The sequence below is a fragment of the Acomys minous genome (genome assembly GCF_964271855.1).
Source record: "Acomys minous genome assembly, chromosome: 2".
NCBI lineage: Eukaryota > Metazoa > Chordata > Mammalia > Rodentia > Muridae > Acomys > Acomys minous.
The window spans coordinates 129,782,004-129,802,433 of NC_140484.1; positions in this window are offsets into that span (position 1 = coordinate 129,782,004).

Below are 20,430 nucleotides of genomic sequence, written 5' to 3' on the forward strand. Positions count from 1 at the left end.
GCATAGTGTACATAATAAAAGATGTATCCATTATACTTTTTATAATTTCATATATCTTTACGTTATCTATGAGTACATAAATAGGCAGTAAGTGGAAACTTACATAGGGCTAGGCCTGGTGTCACAAAGCTGGAATCTCAGCCCCTGAAAGCTGAGGCAGGAGGATTGCCTGTTGGAGGTCATCCTGGGCCATGTGGTGAGACCCTGTGGGGCTGGGAGGAGACGGGGACTGGAGAGATGGCTGCTCTTGCCAGCAGAGCTTTGGTTTCCAGTTCCCCCCATGGAGGCTCACAGCCATCTGTAACTCCAGTTCCAGGGGATCTGATGCCTCCCTCTGAACCCCATGCACCGCCACGCACACGGAACACTCACGTGCACACAGACAAAACACCTATACCTAGAAAACAAAAATAAGCTATTTTAATAAAGGGGGCTAGGTGTAATTCAGGGGTGGCATTCTTACTGAGTATCAGCATAAGGTTGTGGATTCAGTTCCCAACATTGTACATGAGAAAAACTCACCAGATGGTGAAAGCCATGGACTTAGATGTCAGTCTTGGGGCACAGGGGTACACTTTGCATTTGCTAGGCTTGTGTATCAAGCTAAGAAATTGGTATTTATAAATATCTGTTTGTTTGTTTTTTTTTTTACGCTACTTAGAAAAAAGCCAGACACGGTGGTGTACACTGAGGCTAACGGAGGAAGAGTGGTGAGTTCAAGGACAGCCTGGGCTAGTTAGTGAGACTCTGTAACAGAGTGGGAGGAGGAGCAAGGGGGGGGGGGAAGCAAGGGAAAGGAGGAGGGGAGATTTCCAGGTAGAAATCCCAGCCTGAGTAAAAAGCTCAAAGGCACAAACTTGCAACCATACACAGAGGATTTGGCAGCGGCTGCAGCTCTCTCCCAGTTTCCAAAGCAGCTGTCCCAATCTGTTTTGTCCTAACTCCTGAAAACCAGCCTCACTACCAATAGCTGAATTTTCGGACAAGATCTTCCCTCTCCCACCGTGTAACTGGCTATCTTGCCGTAGTGATAATCCACCCAAGCTGTCTCTTGTCCAATTGCCCAATTCACCACCAACAACGCGCCTTACCGACTGCAGACTGTGCGAACCGGAGGGCACTGCAAGGCGAGAGCCTGCCTCTCTGGTTCTGGCCAGCAGAGGGCGCTGCCGGGCAGCTCTGCGGACCTCCGCGGAGCCCGTGCCTCCAAGATACACCACACATAAAACAGGAGGCTGCCTGAGGGAAAAGGGCTAAAATCCACCTCCTGACCTCAGAGAGAAAACTGAACTCCCTCAAGAACTTGGAAGGGAAATTTCATTGGAAAACTGTCAGAGTTCTTCGGGATTGTCCATATGAAACCAGGGAGTAGAAAGAGTTGTCCCTCACTTAACACAAGGACTCTGAGAGAGCCTTCCCGTAGTCCTTGGGGTCTGGAATCTGGCCGGCATCTGAAAAGGCTGGCCTCATTCTGGGAACTCTGCCCCTCTAGTTGGTGACCACTTTTTGGCATTTGAAGCCAAAACGTCACCTCTTCCAGGGAGCACCTCACTTGGTACCCCCAAGCTGGTCCAGGCTGTCCCTCCACTGTTTCTACACTAATACTGTGAGATGCTGCCCCAGTATGAATTCTCACTTGATTCTGAGATCTCTGAAGACAAGGATGGTGGGTTTTAGTATGGTAAATCTTTTTCATAGGCAGATATACACACCACTAGATAAATACATTTAAAAACCAGAATCATCCATAAGCCAGTACTTCTTTTGGTAACATTAAAAAAAAAAAAAAAGACCAAGAATTTCCCCCTTCCTACCATAAAACAAACAGTGCTATAACACCTATGGCCCACATAGGACTCCTGGGGATGGTTTGATAGAAGAAAGTCTTGGAAATGGGCTACAGAGACATAAAAGTGAGCAGCACAGCCCAGTGTGGTGGTACATGCTTGTAATCCCAGCCCTCTGGGAGGCAGAGGCAGGTGGATCACTGTGAGATCGAGGCCAGGCTGGTCTACTAAGCGAGTCTAGGACAGCCAAGGCTACACAGAGAAACCCTGTCTTGAAACAAACAACAACAACAACAACAACAACAAAACACCCAACAAAACAAAAACAGAGAGTGATCAGCACACCCAGCTTTAACACTGGATGCATGATCCCATCTCAGACCCTCTGCTTTAACAGGGATGTCTGGAGTGTAGGAGTTTGGTTCCTGAAGCATCCTTGCTTTGACATTGTGATGCGAGGCCACACCTTGGGAAGCACAGTTATGGTGGCCCGCTGTGTCGCTGCGCTCGCTGCTTAGAACCCTGAACCTGCCCATAAGGAGAAAGTCTGCTCTTTAAGCCTCTAAGCTGAGTCATCAGCACTGGGGGATAGAGCCAGGTGGCGAAGCCTTGGAGGCAAGCTCCATGGATTGTGTCTCCAAATCCTGGAAGCCCACACTGGCTGGGTTCGCTCCCTGTTCTGGGATCTGCTAGCGCTGCCTTGGAGGAGGTTAGCTAATCTTTATTCGACTCCAGTCCTAGGTGGAGAAGCCTGGCTGGCTGAATAGTGACTCACAGAAGCGGTGGGTGGAAAGCAGCGGTGGGTAGGAGGGAGGAAAGAAAGAGAAAGAAGGGTGGGTTCCAGGGAGAAAACACTGAAAGGAGAAGGAAACAGAGAAGAAGAAAAGGCAGACACACGGGGGAAAAAGTCAAGACAAAGACCAGAGTTAAAGTCATAGAAGGGAAGCCAGTCCTAGTGAAACACATTTTTAAAAAATAAGTTATTTATTTACTCACTTTACATCCTAGTTGTAGCCTCCTCCCTCCTCTCCTCCTGGTCCTACTCTCCCTCCCTCTTCCCTGTATTCCCCCCTACCCTACCCCTGAGAAAAGGGGAGCCCCTTCCCCCATCCCAGCAGGTCAAGTCACATCAGGACTGAACACATCCTCTCGCCTGGAAGGAAGTCACACCCCACTCCCCTTACTAGGGGGGCCCACATGAAGACCAAGCTGTCTATCAGGTACATATGTGTAGGGCGTCCATACACACATACACACACACACACACACACACACACACACACACACACACACACACATGCACACACACAGGTTGGTTGGCTCTGTTGGTCTTCTTGTGGAGCTCCTGTTCCCTCCACTCTTCCACAAGGCTCTCTGAGTTCCGCCCAATGTTTGGCTGTGAGTCTCAGCATCTGATTCGATCTGTTGCTGAGTGGGGCTTCTCAGAGGACAGCTATACTAGGCTCCTGTCTGCAAGCATAGCAGAGTGTGGTTAAATGGGTGACACACATTTATAATGTCACATTTGAGAGGCAGAGGCAGGTGGATCTCAGTGAATTCCAGGCCAGCCTGATCTATCTGCACGGCCAGTTCCAGGCCAGCCAGGGCTACACAGTGAGACCCTGCCTCGGTAAAACAAAAACATCAAAACAGGAATATCATAGGGAGGAAGCAAAAGCGGGAAAGAGAGAAAAGGCACAGAAAAAGGGAGGGAGCGTGGGAGTGTGGGGAGTAGGGCTGGACTTTGGAGTCCTTCAGAAGAATGCTCCTGCATCAGATCCAGCAAGACACAAAAGGCAGCTGGGGGAAGCCTTTGGTGCAGCTGTAGGTCTGGCTTCGAGCCAACGTGGCTTGCAGTAAGTGCCCCGGCAGAGGACAGTTTGTAGGAATAAGTCCAGCTAAGCACTAACTCGGCTCAGGTGGTCAGACTTGAAGGCGAGCACCTTTGTTCACTAAGCCATCCTGCTGCCACAGGTAAATCGAGTTTAAATCAAGTTGCACGGCCGCGTGGTACCAGACTTTGAACACGAGGCAAAAGCAAAACCCAGGGATGCCCACACTTGGTGGACCAGCGGGTGGCATAGTAGTCCTAGGAATTTAGCAACCGGATAAGGTCCCCCCAAAAGTGCATACTCTTTGCACACATACTTAGCCATGACGACTGCTCGTTGCAAGGCTGTTTATGGTGCAGAGACAGAGAACGTAAAGGGAGAACCGCAATGGCGGTTCACACAACACAGTGCTGTAGAGCTTTGGTATTGGCACAGGCGGGGGATGGGGCTCGATTGTAGAATGCTTACCTAGCATGCATGAAAGCCTGGGGCCGATCCTGGGCACCCAGAGGCACGTGTCTGCAATGCCAGGATTTGGAAGTGGAGGCAAGAGAACTGGGAGCTCAAGGTCATCCTCAGCTGCAGAGTGAGTCGAAGGCCAGCGGGAGCTACATGAGACCCTATCTCAACAACTGACAAGAAAGGCCGGGAGTGAGGAGAGGGTACCGACATCCTACCCTGGCTCCACCGTGCTCCCACAGTACACACCTGCGCAGGTGCGCACACACACACACACACACACACACACACACACACAGTTAGGATTCTGCTTCAGTCTGCCTACCTGTGATGTCATTGCCTACGTGCCACAGGGGCATGGCCCTGCCCAGGGCATATAAAAGGACAGACCCTCCTCATGGCTCTCTCTCTACCCTCTCTCTACCCCCTTGCCCCCACTTCTTTCTTCCTCTGTCTCTGTTTCTCTCTCTCTCTCTCTCTCTCTCTCCCTCCCTCCCTCTCTCTGGGGTACCCTCCTCCCTTTCCTTCTCTCCATGCTCACTTAGTAAACCTCATATAATATCTGGCATCTGCCTTATTTCTCATACATAAAACACACCACATACAAGAATATAAAAATACTCATTTAATGTTTATTATATTTAAAATGTGTGTGTGTGTGTGTGTGTGTGTGTGTGTGTGTGTGTGTGTGAGTGTATCTGTGAGTGCAAGTATCCTAGGCAGCCAGAGGCCTCGGCTCTCCCGGAACTGGAGTTACAGGTAGGTGTGAGTCTCTGATCAGGATGGTACTGGGAGTCAAACTCCAGTCCACTGGAAGAGCAGGACAGTCATGCTCTTAACCAATAACTTATCTCTCTAGCCCCAAATAAATCTTTTTAAAAACAAAAATAAATAGCCGGGCGTGGTGGCACACGCCTTTAATCCCAGCACTCGGGAGGCAGAGGCAGGTGGATCGCTGTGAGTCTGGTCTATAAAGTGAGTCCAGGACAGCCAAGGCTACACAGAGAAACCCTGTCTCGAAAAAACAAAAACAAAAAAAAATTAAAAATTAAAAATAAAAACGAAAATAAGGAGGCCAGGTGTGGTGGTGCATGCCTTTTTCCCAGCACTTGGGAGGCAGAGGCAGGTGGCATGTCTGTGAGTTTCAAGGCCAGCCTGTGTACAGAGCAAGTTCCAGGACAGCCATGGCTACACAGAGAAACCCTGTGTATGTGTGACATGCTGGGGGGGGGGGTGCATTGCCCTTGCAGAGGACCCAAGTTGGGTTCCCAGCACCCACATCCAGGGGCTCACAACTGCCTATAGCCCCAGCTGCTCAGGGTTCTGACACCGCTAGCCTCCGTGAGCACCTTAAGACGCCCACAGGCACATGCACATAATTAAAAACAATTAAAAATTAAAATGTTGAGACAGGTTTGGTAGGTGTGAAACCTTGGTTTCCAGTCACAGTACTTGGAGGAAAAGGATAGTGCAATGCCAGGTGTGGTGGCCCACATCTATAGTCCCAGCACTTGGAGGGCTGGGACAGAAAGGTTGGGAGTTCGAAGTCGGCCCAGCTACTTAGTAAGGATCTTCTCAAAACTATATAAACAAATGAGTAAACAGAAATAAAGAAAAAGAACAGAGAAAGGCCCTTCATAACATGAGAAAAATCCCCATGATACTAGACCCGGAAATAAGTGTGCATATGTAGGTATGTGTGCACATGAATATTTAAAACAGTGCGATTCAAATTTTCTGAACGGATGAACATGTAACAGGGTGGCACCAGCCTCCATCTCCCATCCCGTTCAGAGTCACCTTGAATTTCAGTTTGTTTCCACCCTTGGTAAATGTTTTCAATCCTCTAAAACCCAGACTGGTCCCTCCCTCCCAGCCGCACGCGCTCCCTGTGTAGTAGTGAATTTTCTCTGTCTCTGGCAAGAGGCCAATTCCTTGCTCTCGCTGTGAAAGCCCAGTAATTGAATTTACCAGAAACCTGCCTGTCACCATAGCAACAGGGTCATCAGCTGTACGCTAGGTCAGGCTTCTGCCACTAGGGCACCCTGGCTTGCCATCCTCCGTGAAAACAGACAGCTTAAACTGTTTTTGTGAAGGTGCCGCCGCGAAAGCTTCCAAGAGAGGGAAGCAAGCAAGGCTCTTCCCAGCTACGACGCCTGGGAGCTTAAAACAATGAGCGACGGGGCACAATACCCGCAAGGTCGTTGCAGTAGCTCTAGTCCTTTCGCAATAGCCAACAGCTCTCTAAATTGGACTTAAGGCCCACACGACGGGAGAGAAACCGCGTCCGCTACAGGAAACCCGGTCAACAACTCCAGACTAGTGAATCCTGGCTCTTGGAGGAAAACCTACACGTACCACTTTACTAAATCTGCACAGTTCCTAACTGCCTTCTAAATATCCTGTCCCCACAGAAAGTAGAGGTTTCATCTGCACCCAAGAAAGTCTCTACGCAACACATAAAGACCATCACAAAAAAACAAAACAAAACAAAACAAACAAAAAAACCCCCCACAAATGATTTAAGTACAGAGAAAAAGCCACAGCACGGTCCAACTCGACAGATACACCTCCTGCACCGAGGGAGGGGGGTGCTCTTAATTGGGGGGTTGGGGGTGGGGGAGAGATTTTTAAGAGTCAGAGGAAGAGGCTGTGAAATTTTGCCTCCTAGAAACGTCAGAGAAGATATACCCATGAAGAGACACCATGACCACCTAAACAAGAGGAGAACAAAAACAGCACCATGACCAACAGACTTGCTAACATGGGGGGCAGAGGGGGTGTCTTAAAGAGCCTCAATCCTAGACAAAGAACTACAGCTCTGAAGTAATGCCGAGAGCAAGAGAGCTAACTAGTCTTCTTCAGGGAAGAGCTACCATGTTGAAAATACACTATTAAAAAGGATCAGGAGAATAAGGTTCCCCGTTTCTCCATGGATTACATTTGAGATCTAAAGCTTATTTTGATACTAAAAGAGCCTCAGTTAAAAAACTGTAAATTTAGCTGGGCATGGTGGTGCACGCCTTTAATCCAAGCATTTGGGGAGACAGAGGTAGGCAGATCACTGTGAGTTTGAGGCCAACCTGGTCTACAAAGTGAGTCTAGGACAGCCAAGGTTACACAGAGAAACCCTGTCTCAGAAAAATAAAAACAAACAAAAGAATTGTAAATTTAAAGCTCAAAAAATTAATAATAATAATAATAATGCCTTACGAATCTGTTCAGGTTATCAAGGGCTGTTTTTCACAAAGTACTTTACTCTAATGGATTCCATTAACATACTTCCTAAAGATGAATCAAGGTTACATTTTTATATGTATAGTGAACAATCAAATTGTATTAGTAAGACATTGTTACATTTTATTCTGCAATTCCTTGCATTTTTAAATCTCTCTTTGTAAATAGGAGTGGCTGACGGTGTTTGTAGGGAGGGAGGACTTACACAGCTACACAATCCTTGTATAGCTTCGGAATCAAGATAGTGCTTAAGTAAATAAGAACTAGGAAGCTAGTGTGTGCCACAAGAAGTAAAAGGCACGAGAATTAAAAAATAAAAATAAAGCTCACAATCTTCACATGGATAAATTATCTTAAATTATAACATTCTAATCCTATGAGAGTTACTAATTTAAGAACTAGGAAGCTAGTGTGTGCCACAAGAAGTAAAAGGCACGAGAATTAAAAAATAAAAATAAAGCTCACAATCTTCACATGGATAAATTATCTTAAATTATAACATTCTAATCCTATGAGAGTTACTAATTTAATGTAAACTGTTAAAACATGGGTAACTAAGATATAAAATGATCACTCATAAATAATTAAATGTCTTCAACATGGAATTGTATTAAAGAATTTATTTATAATTCTATCTTTAATTCATTAAAACCAATTTATGTCGTGCTAAATACAAATGTAATTCGTTTACAGAGACAAGGGAGGGAGAGACCAATTTATATCTCCCATTATACAGTCTTCTGGATATGTTGTGGAAGTTCCCTAAAGCAAGTAACTCAAAACAAATTTATAGTAAACGTAACTTTTAATGTAAAACAATATTCAAAATTAATTTTAAAAACTGGTTATGGAAATTTAAATCCCCAAGTGAAATGGGTTAAATTCGTCCTTGCACGGCAGGACAGACCCATGCTCAAGGGGCCCAGACGCCGTTAGAGTAAGTTGCACGCTAGCCTCCTTACATTTGGAGGTGGGGATCACCACGGCCTTTCTTCCCTTTGGGATCCTGGTGACATTAGCCATAATGCTTCATACAGGGCTGACTTAACCCAGTGGCTCCCCAGGACTGTTCTCTGATGCAAAATTCTACTAGCTCTGCTGTATCTAAAAATAATAGGTTCGAAAACAAACAAACAAACAAACAAACTTTTTTTTCTTTAATAAGTTATGCCTGAGTATGCATGTAACAGCTGGTCCTCCCAAGTAATAAAAAGGCCAATAGTCCTATTTCCATGGCTGGTTTAATTGGAGTCCATGGCTGACCGCCTTCCTCACAGCCCTGAAAGGCCTCTCATCCATCTCCTCCTAAGTCTAATCACTGGGTCCTCCTTAGTTAATGATTGTTAAATGTTGTAAAACAACAGCTAGTCTTTGTTAAATCAATGACCCTAAGGGCCCAGCACTTGCTTCTTCATAAAAATCAAAGATCCGAAAGTAACTAAGAGAAGCGCGGGGTGGCGGGAGGGTGTTACGTTCTGGGGAGGGGCGTATACTCTCACCAGAAGACTCCATCTTGTGTCTACTCAGAAGCTTTTCAGCCCTCAGCCCCTCTGAAGTATCAGGACTTCCTATGGACGTGAGCACGCCCAGATGCGTGACCAAATATCTACCGGATTGGTAGCTAGAACGAATGCCACCAGGTCCCCCTGCCTACGCCCGACAATAATGTCCTCTAGTTTTTGAATTTAAGAAACTGTACCCTTGAGCTGTGGTAGTGAAAATTCTCCGGGGGTAAGAACCTGTTCTCAGCCGCCAGCTAATAAAGTACTCTAAATCGACCCTCTATTTGCGGTGGTCTGCAGCGCTCTCGCCTGCACTACAACAGTACGCTGCTATGTGGGTGTTGGGAATCGAACCTCGGTCTTCTGGAAGAGCAGCTAGTGCTCTTGTGCTCTTAACCCATGAGCCACCACAGACAGGTTTCTATGGCAGGGCTTCTTAAACTTTTTTCACTTGTGACCCTTTCCTACCCAAGGCATTTTTACATGATCCTGAGTGTGCAAAGATATAAAATAGGTATACAATTAAACATTTATTACTAATAAACATAAAGAATTATTTTTTCAATTTTATTTTGTATGTTTGTGGACAGGTGTGCCATGACATGCATGTGGAGGCCAGAGGACAGCTTTTAGGGGTCAGTTCTTCAGGGGATAAAACTCAGGGCATCAATGTTGAAGATGAGCACCTTTATCCACTGCCCAAACACGTTTATTTCGCCCAGGCAGGGTGACGCACACCTTTAATCCCAGCACTCAGGAGGCAGAGGCAGGTAGATCGTTGTGAGTTCGAGGCCAGCCTGGTCTACAGAGTGAGTCTAGGACAGCCAAGACTACACAGAGGGACCCTGTCTTGAAAAAACAAAACAAAAACAACAAAAAGCCAAACACATTTATTTCAAAGTAATTATTTGTTGTGCATATAATTTTACTGTTCATTAAAGATAAAAACAGATTTTCATACCAATGAGATAGATTTGATTGTTTATTTTTATGCAAAGAATTAAATCATGGCTAAATTTTGATATTGTAAGATATAGAACACTGCCAACATTTTTCAGTTGATTGCTATTTTGGTTTTATAATTGTTGGTGCTGAGAATGCCACTTTGCATAAATATATATGCAAAAGTCTATTTAGAGCCATTTCTGAAATTGTTAGAAATTCTGTCTTAGCTGCGTGTGGTGGCGCACGCCTTTAATCCCAGCACTCTGGAGGCAGAGGCAGGTAGATCGTTTTGAGTTCGAGGCCAGCCTGGTCTACAAAGCAAGTCCAGCACAGCCAAAGCTACACAGAGAAACCCTGTCTCGAAAAACAAACAAACAAACAAACAAACAACAAAAAAACAAACAAAAAAGAAATTCTGTTTTAATCCCCGCATTTGAGAGGCCTAGCCAGGAAGGTTTCAAATTGGAGATCAGCCTGGGCCCCACAGTAAGACCTTATCTTAAAAACAAAAAAACAAAAAACAAAAAAACCAAGCATTGCTTGGCATCCCAGAAACTCATTTGAGAGGCAAAGCTTTTTATTTTATTTTCATTCTTTGTGTATGAATCTGTGCCTGTATAAGATGTGTGTTTCTCTTTATGTGCACAGATGTGCCATGTCAGATGACAACCTCCTACCTTGTTTGAATCAGTTTCTTTGTCCACTGTTGTGTATGCTTGCAAGTGTCTGAGGAATTCTCCTGTTTCTGCCTCCCATCTCTCTGCAGGTGCACGCCAGCACCACATGCAGGGTTCGTGGGGTCTGGGGATCCAAACTTAGGTCTCCACACCTCAGGGGAAGCATTTCCCCCACTGAAACCTCTCTCTAGGCCAACACGACGATTCTGGTTTTTGGAGACAGTCTTACATAGCCCAAGCTGGCCTTGAACTTACTAAGTAGCCATGGAAGACCTCAAGCTCCTGGCCCGCCTGCCTCTGTCCCCAAAGTGCTAGGATTACAGGAATAAGCCAGCATGCCTTGTTGGGCTTTCTAAAGAGGACAGAGCAGTGTTACAGTTATTTTTATAAAACAGTGTTTCTCTTAGTTTCTCTCTTAACCTGGCTATGATACAAATAATTGTGACTCTTTTATGTTTGTTTAAAAATAAGCTTCACGCCTGGGGGTGCACGTCTTTAATCCCAGCACTTGGGAGGCAGAAGCAGGTGGATCTCTGTGAGTTCTAGGCCAGCCTAGTCTACAAAGTGAGTCCAGGACAGCCAAGGCTACACAGAGAAACCCTGTCTTGAAAAAACAAAACAAAACAAAACAAAGCAAAAAAAAAAATAAGCTTTACAACACAATCTTGAGCAGTGTCTTAACCTCTGTTATCCTGACTCCATCTTTGCCAAAATCCCCAGGTTGTTTGTGTTTTAGTTCTTTCTTTGCTCCAGCCTAACCTTTTTGTTTTTGTTGTTGTTTTGTTTTGTTTTTTGTGAGACTGGGTTTCTCTGTGTACCCTTGGCTGTTGGCTGTCCTGGACTCACTTTGTAGGCCAGGCTGGCCTCGAACTCACAGCAATCCGCCAGCTTCTGCCTCCCGAGCGCTGGGATTAAAGGCATGTGCCACCACACCCGGCCAGCCTAATCTTTTAAATTTCTCCTGCACTTCTCCCTGCAGAATATCCTACTTTCTCTTCTAACTCCTCCTCCCATGGCTGGCAGGAAGTCCAGCCCTATTCTCTCTCCTGCTCAGAGATTGGCCTAAACTGCTTTATCAGCACACCTGGAACATCTGGGGAGCAGCGTTTACACAACATTGAGACAGAAATCAGAATTTAAACTATACAATAAACTTTGCATACAGTGCAGGGGCTGGGAGCCAGAGGAGAAGGAAAGGCAAGACCTCAGCAGCTTGGGCTGATGTACATGTCTAAGGACTTAACAGAAATTCCTTTATTTATTTATTTTTTAATCATTGGAACTTGGTAAGCTGGCCTGCATGTTGAACTTGGGGTCTCAGGAGCACCATGCCCAGTACCTGGGGTTTAAGTCCAGCCTCTGGGAACTTGGTGAGTAGTTTGCTCATAGAACAGCACTGCAAGGAGAGTGGAGACTCCCTACCAGCCACAGATAGGGTAGAATTGGGCCCAGAGTCTAAGAGCAAACAGAGGAGAGATGGCTTCCTGGCTGGGCTGGAGAGTTTGTGCTTGAGGTGGTTGGGAGTGGCTGGCTACAGGAGAGTGTTCACAGTAGACAATATTTGCTCACCAGGTTTCTATTTGTCCAAGAATGATTCACATGTCTCTCACTGGCCAGACTTTCCTCTTATACTCTGGTCAACTCTTGAGTGAGGGACAGAAGGAATGAAAATGTTTGTGACAATAGAGGGGCCCATATTTGAAGTCCAGATCAGGGCTGTGTGACTTTGAGAAAAATCACACTTCCTCTCTGGCTTCAGTAGTTTTCTTGTCAATAAAATGGGATAAAGACCATTTTAGTTACTGCTCTATGGCTGCGAAGGGACACTATGACCGTGGGAACTCTTATGAAACGTGTAATCGGGGGATTGTTTACAGTTTTAGAGGGTTAATCTAAAATCATCATGTTGGGAGACAGACAGACATTGCACTGGAAAGGTAGTTATGAGCTTTATATCCTGACTTGCAGGAAACAGGGAGAGAGAAAAAGAGGGAAGGGGGAGGGAGAGAGGGAGGAAGGCTGGGCCCCATGTGAGCTTTTAATCAGTGGTGTTTTTCCTGCATGTGCGAGGGTGTCAGGCCCCCTGGAACTGGAGTTACAGACATGTGTGAGCTGCCGTGTGGGTTCTGGGAGTCACACTCAGGTCCTCTGGAAGAGAAGCCAGTCCTCTCAACTGCTGAGCCATCTTTCCAGGCCCTATGTGTGGGCTTTTGAAACCTCGAAGCCCACTTTACCTACTTCTTTATTCAACAAATATCCTTAAATCATGCCCAGACTGCCTCCCTCAGGGAGACAGGTGTGAGTCCTCCACACCCAGACTGCCTCCCTCAGGGAGACAGGTGTGAGTCCTCCACACCCAGACTGCCTCCCTCAGGGAGACAGGTGTGAGTCCTCCACACCCAGACTGCCTCCCTCAGGGAGACAGGTGTGAGTCCTCCACACCCAGACTGCCTCCCTCAGGGAGACAGGTGTGAGTCCTCCACACCCAGACTGCCTCCCTCAGGGAGACAGGTGTGAGTCCTCCACACCCAGACTGCCTCCCTCAGGGAGACAGGTGTGAGTCCTCCACACCCAGACTGCCTCCCTCAGGGAGACAGGTGTGAGTCCTCCTACTCTCCCACCTCCCTTGGCTGCCTTGCTTACAAATAAACTTTCTTTCAAAAAGCTCATCACAGTGATTGGCTTGCTTTGTGATGCATAAAATGGTCCAGGTTCATAACAGGAATGCTTTTTTCTTTAGATTTATTTTATGGATTTGTTGCAAATATTAAATAAGATAATCCATGTGAAAAGATAAAATAAAAGATAATGTCTGTGAAACAAAGGTTATCTCCTGCCAGCACTCTGGGCCTCTTAAGTTCTCCTTGCAAGGGGAGTTCTTATGTAAACTGGTAAACTAGGAGTATCCCTGGCCTCCAGCTACAGTCCCTGTTTTCCTAGTCAAGGCTAAATTGACCAAGCTATTAAATGCCTTCAGTGCTGGTGACTGAACCAAGGTCTTAGCACATGCTAAGCAGGTGCTCTATCACTGAGTTACACCCTTTACCCAAAGACTCTAGCACCTGCTTTTCCTGGCTAGATCTGGCACCTTTAGAAAGAAGCTCAGAGGCAGGTGGTGGTGGTGCACACCTTTAATTCCAGCACTGGGGAGGCGGAGGCAGGCAGATGTCTGAGTTCAAGGCCAGCCTGGTCTACAGAATGAGTTCCAAGGACAGCCAGGATTACACAGAGAGACCCCGTCTCAAAAACCAAAACAGAAGGAGAAAAAGGAGGAGGAGGAGGAGGAGGAAGAAGAGAAGAAACAGTAGCTGTTGCTCAGTCATTTATTCTATCTATGTGGGTGCCTGCTTGTACCTAGACATTGACAGTACATAATCCCCCAGATTCTATGAGTATCAAGCAAAGAATGTGAGGCTTCCAGAAGAGGGGGGGAGGGAGAGGGAGATTTGGGAGGCGGATGAATGAACAAATGCCACAGTGCATGCTCAGAGATGAGAGGACAATGTGGTGGACCTGGCGCTTTCTTTCCACCTTTATGTGAGTTTCAGGGATTAAACTCAGCTCGCCAGGCTTGCTAGCACAGAGGTTCCTAGAGTTAAAAAAAGGTAACGTATAGATCATAGTAAAGAATTCCCAGGAGGGGCGGGTGCAGAGTGGGTGGGATTCCCTGGGAGAATAGAGGACACACTGACTGATGTGACAGTGATTCACAGAGACACTGCATGATGCAAGTTCATACACAGTTTTTCCTAACAGAGGCTGCATCAGCCAAAAAACGATCAAAAGAGGATGCCTGTGTTCCTCCATATCCCTCCACAGACTTGGTCTTCTTAGTCCCTCAGGGCTCAGTGACCTGTGCAACCCCCCCTGGCCTCCCCCCCCCCGACTGTGCTTCTCCATCTAGCTCCTTTTCCCTTTTGAAACCTCACCTCCCAGAAGTCCTCACTGCCCCTGCCCCCAGCTGTCCACCATTGAATGAAATCACAGGTTGTGTATTGAAGTGATTGGTAGATTTACAACCCATAAGGTAAAGCCACAGGTCACAAGGGTTGCACAGAGAAGCTAACACATGATTTTACTGTGCGCTGCAGTCTTGCTTATAAAAGAGTCTCAGAAAAGTGCATGTTTGTATCTGGAGAAGGAATGCAGTCACGCTTAAAGGTCATGAACACTTAGGCATAGTACATTGTGGTCTGAACACTCTCACAGAAGTGACGCCGGCTCTTTGTAGGCAGCTCTCTTGACTCCCGGAGCCCAGCGTGAGGGGGGCCCTGCTCTTCCCGTGTCTCCTCACTTTTCTCTGTCTTTCTGTTCTGCCTCAGCAGACCCTCAGGTCTGTGTGCTCTTCTTTCAAAGTAGATAGATGTGTGGCAGCACACCTGTAACCTCGGTACTTGGGACAGAAGCGGGAGACCCAAGTGTTCAAAGTCAGCCTGTGTTGTGTGAAACCTTGATTCAAAAAGAAGAAAGATAAAGAAAAGAAAAGGGTGGTGGTGGGGGGGCAAAAGTGTCCCCAGCACCCACGAGGCAGAAGCAGGTGGAGCTCTATGAGTTTAAGGCCAGCCTGGTCAACATAGTATGATCCAGAACTTCCAGGGCTAGATAAACTTAAAAAAAAAAAAAAGATTAAAACCAGATGTGGTGACACAAGTTTGTAGTCCCAGGGGCAGGAGGAACACAAATTCAAGTTCATTCTCAGCTACATTGGAAAGTTCAAGGCTAGCCAGGGCTAAAGACTCTATCTTAAAAAGAAAAAAAGAAAGAAAGAAAAAAAAAGGAGGAGAAGGAGGAGTAAGAAGAGGAGGAAGAGGAGGAGAAGGATTAACGGTGGCTAGATGTGTGGTACGCACGTAATCCAAGCGCTCAGAAGAGACTTGCAAACCTGAGCTAACCCGGTCACATAAAAAGCAAGACCCTGACTAAAAAAGGTAATAATTGCTACCAGTAAGTTTCTGAAGATTAAATGGGATACAACGGTCCAAATTTCCTGGCACAACGGCAAGATGACCTGGTCGGAGCCTGAAGCACTCATTCCCTATGGGCCATTGCTCGAACTACTATGGCACCGAGGGGAGGAAAGGGGCAGCCATGGGTTGGCAGGGACGTGTCCTTCTGTGGGGCTCACAAAGAGAGCTTTGTGTGGGAGCGGTGGACAGGATGCCTCACGGGACATTTGGGCTCAAAGCTGCCAAGGCTGCGCTGGGCGTTTTGCCACAGGTAGCTTTCTGAGGGCCCTTTCATCTGAGTCCCAGCTGCCACTTGACTGGCTGGCAGGAAGCCCATCTGCTTGCGGGAGCGAGGTGGGGCGGGAGAGGGGCTGGCAGCTTTGTCTCAGGAGGAAGGACAAAGGGCTGGGGGCGGTGGGAGCAGGGCAGAAGGGAGCAGCGCTTGTCCTCGGAGGAACGAGGCCAGGGGGAAAGAAGATCCAGTCATGGACAAGAGCGAGGAGCATTTTTAATTCTTTTGTGGCCACAGCACGAAGCAGGATGAGATCACGAGGGTCCTTTCAGATAACGCCCCAACCTCAACCCTCTTACAGATAGAAAATGAGACCCGGGAGGCAGGGACTGGCCCAAGGTAACTGAGGACACATGGCAGAGCCAGAGCTAACCCCTGGTCTCTTGTTTGCTTCTGACTCTAAAAGAGTCTTAAGGATCAAAACAATGGAGGTGCCCTTCCCTCATTTGAACCATGAGGGTCAAATGTGCTAATGAATACAAAAGAGGGGTCGGGGCGGGGAACCACATAAATTCATCTTCAAAGCTCAGTCTGAGTTTTCTAGGCAGAGGAAAAGGCATTCCGGCAAAAGGAGCGGGGGATGTTTCAGGACAGCTGGGCTGAGGGAGACAGGAGATAAAGCTAAAAGCTGTTACTCAATATGTGGTGCCCTCCATTGTGGGTTGAAGGTCTTTGGGGATCGCTGCCTTCCTGGGGAGTCCAACTGCATAAAGCAAAGTGCTATGGGGCGTGTAAAGCAGGGAAGCATGAGCTGAGGAGATCACAGGCCTCTCCACATGGCTTCCACCCAAAACAAAATAAAACGAGAGAGAGAGAGAGCGAGCTGGGCATGGTGGCATAAACCTTTGATCCCAGCACTCAGGAGGCAGAGGCAGGTGGAACTCTTTGAGTTTGAGGCCAGCCTGGTCTCCATAGTGAGTTCCAGGACAGCCAGGACTACATGGACATTGTCTCAAAAAACAAAAAAACAGAACAACAAACAACTAAATCACCAGCACAACAAAAAGCAACAAACCACCAACAACAAAACAACAGAAAAGCAGTGTTCAACACACGCTCCTTTTCTTTCTCTTTCTCCCCTTCACTTACACAACCCTCTACAAAATGATCGAATCAGGTCTCTCTCAAGCAAACATCTTCCTCCAGCAAGACCAAGCTCACATGCCACCACTTCCCTGAAGCCTCACATTTAAAAGCCTTATATTTGTCTTGTAGTGTTGCTTTTTTAATTTACCCTTTTACTGTAATTAATGTCAATGCAAAGATGTATAAACAAAAACAACAACAACAAAAAGAAAGGAGGAGAGGGTCTCTACATTGCTATACCCAACCGACTGAATGACTACTGTTAATACTAGTTTCTTCCTTCCTTCCTTCCTTTCTTTCTTTCTTTTCCAACACAGGGTTTCTCTGTGTAGCCTTGGCTGTCCTGGACTCACTTTGTAGACCAGGCTAGCCTCGAACTCACAGCGATCCTCCTGCCTCTGCCTCCCGAGTGCTGGGATTAAAGGCATGCGCCACCACCGCCCAGCTAAGCACTAGTTTCTATTATGTGGTAAATACTATGACCAAAAGCGGCATGGGGAGGAAAGTTTTCATTTGGCTTACTTATCCCATATCACAATCCGCTGAGGGAAGCCATTGCAAGAACTCAAAGCAGAGAGCTGGAAGCAGGAACTGCAGCCAAAGTCACGGAGGAACACTGCTCATATTCATTTCATTTTAATTGGTTTGCTCCCCTGGGCTTGCCCAATTTGCTTTCTTATACACCCTAGGGCCACCTGTGCAGGGATGGTACTGCCCACAGTGGACTGGGGTCTTCCACATTAATCGTCAATAAATAAACACCCCCAACACCCCCCCACACACGAGGTTGTCTACAGGCCAATCTGAGGGAGGCATATCCTCACTTAAGGTCCCTCTTTCCACACTGTCTTTCATATAATATGCTGATACACACAGATATTGACTTGCACAAGAGATGGTTTGCTGTGTTTATTATGGTTTTCACTGGTATATCCCCACTATACCACTGCTGTAACACTTACTATTTTATTATTTTTAACTGTGTATGTGCATGTTTGTGGGGCTGCATGTATATATGTATGGACAGTCACATGTGTATGCGTGTGTGTAAAGGATAGAAGGAAACCTCGGTTCATCCTCAGGAATGGTGCCTGCCTTTACGAAGGGTCTCTCACTGGCCTGGAGGTCATCACTTAGGCTAGACTGGCAGGCCAGTGAGCCCCGGGATTCTCCTGTATCTATTTCCTCAGCTCCAGGATTATAAACTTGTACCACTATACTGAGTTGTTGATTTGGGGGGTTTGTTGTTTTGTGTTGCTTTTTTGTTTGTTTGTTTGTTTTCCTTTTGCTTCTGTTTTTGCTTCTGAGGCAGGGTCTCACTACATAACCCTGGCTGGCCTGGAACTCGTTATGCAGAACAGGCTGGCCTCAGTCTCACAGGGCTCCCCAGCCTCTGCCTCCTTGGTGCTGAGCCTACCACAGTGCTACAGCCTCACACCCAGCCAGCCTGGGTGTTTTGATGGCTTCTTCGGGATGGAATTCAAGTTCCCATGCTTGCAAAGCTCGCACTCTGTGAACCGAGACATCTCTCCAGGCCTACTTTTTCCCCTTTTCTTTCTTTCTTTCTTTTTTTTTTTCCTTTGTTTGTTTTGGGGACAGGTTCTTGTGTCTCCCAAGTTGGCCTAAAATTTGCTGTGGAGCCAAGGACAAGGATAACCTTGAACTTCTGACCATCTGTTCTTCCTGCCTCTACCTCCCAAGTTCTGGGATCATAGGGATGTGTGCATAGGTGTGTGTGTGTGTTCATGTGCCTGTGTGTGGGAGGGCATCAGATTCGCTGGAGCTGCAGTTAACAGGTAGTTGTGAGCATCCTGATGTGGGTGTTGGGAACCAAACTCTAGTCCTCTCAAAGAACAGCGAGCAATCTTGACTGCTGAGCCGTCTCTCCAAACGCTATCTCTTTTTAACAGACGTGTGCACTGTATGGCATAGACAGATGGTGATTTAGGCACCTATTAACTACTTCAGTTTGCTAACACAAACAGATCAGCGGTAAATACATTCACTCACATACCCCTTCTGAAAGGTGCTCTCCCCCCCTGCCCCCCCGCCCCGTTGGATGGATTCCCAAAAGTGGAGTTCTTTTCTTTTTTGTAGAGATGGTCATATTAATATCTAAAGTTAACAGCAGTTTACATTCCAGCCCAGCAGGATAGGAGCACCTGTTTTCTTGCATCTCTACCGTCTCAGGCATTTTGCTCTTATATTTTCCAAATTTATGGATTAAAAATAGTACACACCATGCCAGACCTGGTGGCGCACGCCTGTAATCCCAGCACTCAGGGAGGCAGAGGCAGGCAGATCGCTGTGAGTTCGAGGCCAGCCTGGTCTGCAAAGTGAGTCCAGGACAGCCAAGGCTACACAGAGAAACCCTGTCTCAAAAAACAAGACAACAACAACAAAAATAGTACACATCATTGCTCCTTCAGCTGCGCTTATTTACCGTCCAAGCTGCAGTAATGATTTATTTCAGCTACTTTAGCTTTTAATTTTTAGTGTTTCTATTTGTATTTCAAAAAAAATCTCCCTGGTCTTTAAAAAAAAAAAATATATATATATATATATATATACATATATATATATATATATATATATATATATATATATATATATTTGCCGGGCATAGTGACACATGCCTTTAATCCCAGCACTCGGGAGGCAGAGGCAGGTGGATCGCTGTGAGTTCGAGGCCAGCCTGCTCTACAAAGTGAGTCTAGGACAGCCAAGGCTACACAGTGAAACCTTGTCTCAAAAAACAAAAACAACAAAAAAATAAAAATAAAATAAAATAATTTTTTTTAATCTTCTTTTTATTTACTCATGTTTAGGTTTCTGTTTGCTTTTGGTTTTATAGATGTGTGGCTAGGACTCAGGACTCTACCACTGAGACTTGCCTGCGGCCCAATTTACTCATGTTTAAAATGCCCTTTTTTATTTATTTAATGACCTTAAATAAGCTTACATTGTATGCCCAACCGTCTCAATATCTAAGGGACTGTGCATTTTTCTGTTGACTTTTCTTCACGATGCCTTGGTTTGTGGTTTTGGACTGTGAGTTTGTTTGATGGCCTGCTTGCAATCTGTGTAAATCCTTTGAAACTTGGTTTGATTATACTTTCATTCAGGGATGGGTTTTGTTTTCTCCTTCCTTCCTTCTGTGTGTGTGTGTGTGTGTGTGTGTGTGTGTGTGTGTGTGTTTTGCTTGGGGTCAAACGAAGACTGCATACATGCTAAGCTAGTGTGCTACCACTGAGCTGGGCCCCAGTCTCAGGATCCCTTTTCTTGGCCCAGTGTGTGATTGCACTGCCTACTCAGTTTCCTTTGCATTAGATTTCTGGTTGTTGTCTCTGCTGATGACCATCCTGGGCTCTAGACCTAGCTGTGCTCCTTCCTGTAGTGTCAATAATTTTAGAGAAGATTTTTCTCACACAGAACTAAAGAATGAACCAGACAAGTTTCACAGCATTCACTTTTTCTCTTCTAATTTACTATTTTATAGTCTCTGGTCTGACAGCCTACCCTCTAGGACCCCCAGGATTTGTCTCCTAGTACCCCAACCCTGAGAAGTTATAGGTTACCAGAAGTTGATGACAGCCCAAAGAACCCATGAGGTCCGCTCAACATTTCAGGGCACCTTCTTAGTCCAGCTAAATAAACAGGAACTAAA